The sequence below is a fragment of the Cupressus sempervirens genome, chromosome 1 (assembly GCF_028749045.1).
Source record: "Cupressus sempervirens isolate cs-2001-9-10 chromosome 1, ASM2874904v1, whole genome shotgun sequence".
Taxonomy (NCBI): domain Eukaryota; kingdom Viridiplantae; phylum Streptophyta; class Pinopsida; order Cupressales; family Cupressaceae; genus Cupressus; species Cupressus sempervirens.
In genome coordinates this window covers 744,402,032-744,405,800 of record NC_143118.1, presented here as the reverse complement: position 1 = coordinate 744,405,800, position 3,769 = coordinate 744,402,032, and positions in this window count along the sequence as shown.

The following is a 3,769-nucleotide window of genomic DNA, read 5'->3' as shown; positions in this document are numbered from 1 at the left end:
AAATACCTTTGTTTCAAGCTATTAAGGACATTCCTACTTATGGAAAAGCTATAAGGGAAGCTTGTCTAAAGAAACCTTGAAGGAAGAAGAAGGGTCCTACCACAGTTCATGTTGTCAGACACTTAGCCGATATCATGTTAGGAAGAGTGATTTCACCAAAATATTCTGACCCAGGGAGTCCAGTAGTGAGTGGCAGCATAAATGGTCAATTTGTTAAAAATGAAACCATGAAGAAGTTACAAATAGAAGGATTAAGGTCCACACCAACTATTTTGTAGCTTGCAGATAGTTCCACTATCATTCCTGATGGAATGATAGAAAATATTGTTGTGACCTTAGATTCCCTAGAATATCCTGTGGACTTCATGATTTTGTCCCCTAAAGTAAACCTATCTAGCTATCCTGTCATTCTAGGTAGACCATGGTTGGCCATAGCTGATGCAAACATAAATTGCAGATCAGGGAATATGACAATATCAAATGGCCAAGAAACCAAGCAATTTGATCTATATCCTCCTGCACAACCATTACTAGATTTGAGTACATCTTTTTGGCCAAATTTAGAAGATGAAGAAGAAGAGATAAATTCCATAGTACAAATTATGATGCTACATAGGAAATCTTTTCTAAAGTTGCAAGAAGAAGATTCAGTAATCTAGAGCATCCTTACCAACACTTGTGTGGTAGGAAAAGATGTGTCTGAAAGCTCTGTATTAGAATTGATTACATATGAGGAGTGTGATACAAGTTGTACTTTACTTAAGGAACCTAAAAATATTTGTTCACTACTTCCCTGTGAATTAGAAGGAAGCCCAATCTCTGGAATTGCTATGGTAGAATCCACTATTCCTGTTGAAATGAGTAAAGGCCATGAACTACATGTTAACCCCAAATTGACATCTATATAGATGGAACAATTAAAAGAATTGCTTCAGAAGCATGAGAAGACTTTTTCTTGGGATTATGGTGATATGAAAGGATTAAGCCCTACACTGTGTACCCATAGGATATACATTAATGAAGGTTGTCTACCACTTCATCAATCTCAGAGGAGGATAAATCCAAGCCTCAGAGAAATAGTCAAAACAAAATTGCAGAATCTACTTGATGCTGGCTTTATCTATCATATATATGATAGTAAATGGGTATCACCGCTGGTTATAGTACCTAAGAAAGGAGGAAAATGGAGAATTTGTGTAGATTATAGGGAGTTGAATAAGGCTACTAAAAAGGATCATTTTCCTTTACCCTTCATAGACCAAGTTTTGGATACACTAGCTGGAAAGAAGTACTTCTCCTTTTTAGATGGATACAGTGGCTATAATCAAATCAGTATTGCTCCTGAAGACCAAGAAAAAACTACATTTAATTGTCGATTGGGTACTTTTGCATACTCTATTTTACCATTTGGTCTTTGTAACGCTCCTGCAATGTTTCAACGGGCTGTAATTAGTATTTTTGCTGATATATCACATGATTGTATGGAAATCTATATGGATGACTTTACAACATTTGGAGTTACTTTTGAAGAAGCAATGATAAATCTTGAAAAAGTTTTGGTAAGATGTCAAGAACATAATTTGGCACTAAATAGTGAAAAGTGTTTCACGCTCATGCAAGAGGGTGTGGTACTCGGTCATTTCATATCTACTGTAGGTATACAAGTAGACCCAGCTAAAATTGAGGTAATTCAAACATTACCCATACCCACTAAATTAAAAGATATCAGATCTTTTTTGGGACATGTTGGATATTACAGGTGTTTTATAAAAGACTTCAATAAAATAGCCAGTCCCTTGTACAAGTTGCTCACCAAAGAAGCTAAATTCGATTGGACACCTGAGTGTGATAAAGCTTTCCTACAACTTAAGTAACTTATGACCATATCCCCAATTTTACAAGGCCCCCATATGTCCCACCGGGCGTGTCAAAATGTAAAACACGAATCTTAGTGTGCAAGAAACATTAACATTAAAGCAAACATTCACAAACTAAAACTATATTCACATATGAGATTAGACAAAGGAAACAATTTAGAAATGCAAACCCAAAAAAAAGGAACACTCCATGCTTCCTTGATTTTGTAGATGTGTCCTTTGATGATGGATGTATGCTCAAATTCTCAAAGTTTCTTCAATGGTGGAGATGGGTAATGGAAAATTGGTAGCTTTGTGAGCTCTCAATTTGGCATTATAAGGGTATGGGTATGGCTTTTGGCTCTCAAAAGGGCATGGTAACTTTAGCTCAAAGATTGTTGATGAAATGGCTTGGGATGGGATTCAATTTATAGGCTAAGGGGTAGAGGGATGGATGAAGGCTTAAGGAGGGCTAGGATGCACTCAAAGGAGAGCACATGGATTGTGCTTGTTTAGCACCAATGGGAAGGTGACACTTGTCACAAGGAGGATGAGTGTGAGAGGGTAGGGTAAAGGGTTGGTTAAAGGCATGATGAGTGGGGTTGAGTATATAAGAGGGATGTAAGAGGAATGAGTGTGGAAGAGGGAAGAGTGTGGAAGATGGGTGTAAGAGTCATGAGTGGGCTTGTAAGAGTCTTTTATGTTTTGTAAGAGCACTCATGACTTAGTGGTTGGGTTTTTTGAGGGGAGACTTTGGTTTGGATTAGGAAACTCTTAAACTCGTTTAAGGAATGTGACAACATTAGGGGGTGGATTAGGCTTGGGTTTAGGATTAGATTAGGGATGTTAGAGATGTGCAAGTGGATGGCATTAATGAGGGTGGGTGAGTTAGTGGCTAAGCTTGGTTAGTATGGGTGGATGGGGTGGATTAGGCTAAATGGGGGATTAGAGATAGGTTAGGGGTTTTTGAATTTGAGGATTTCATTTATCAAATAGATTTATTTAATAAATGGGGATTTTTGGAATTAGATAGGAGAAAAGGATTTAATTGATAAATAATAGATTATTTGATTTATCAATTAGGACTATAGATGATTAATTAAATTAATCAACTAGGGATGGCAAAGGATTAATTAAATAAGAATTTAATTAATGATGCCTTTAGAGATGGCTAAATTAGATTACCAAAGCAGTGTAATCAAATTTAGGTGTCTACAGAACCTATCTTTTCACATATATACAGATGCTTCTGATTATGCCATAGGTGCAGTTTTAGCACAGAAACACTCAAATCTTGAAAATACCATTTATTATATCAGTAAGAGTCTTCATGGACCAGAACTGAATTACACAGTGATTGAAAAAGAATTGTTAGCAGTAGTCTATGCTCTAAATAAATTTCAGCATTACATCACAGGTTATCCTATCTATGTTCATACTGATCATGCAATAATCAAATATCTCATGAGCAAACCTGTTATAACTGGTAGGTTAGCAAGATGGTTACTATTGCTACAAGAATTTGACATAACCATAGTGGATAAGCATAGAAAAACAAATGTCATAGCTGATTATTTGTCAAGAATCAATCATCATGATACTGATACTACTCTGGTAGATGATGCATTTCCAGATGAACATTTGTTTCATATTGCTGTTAAAGTTCCATGGTATGCAGATATTGCTAACTATATTGCAGCTAATAAGACACCAACACATTTTTCTTATAAGGAGACAAAGCTATTCATACAAAAAAGCTTCCATTTATCATGGATAGACAATTTTTTGTTCTATACTGGACCTGATCAAGTTATGCGTAGATGTGTAACAGAAGATGAGACATATAATATTTTGCATGCATGTCAAAATGAGCCTTGCGGAGGACATTTTGCAGCCAAAAGAACAGCTTTCAA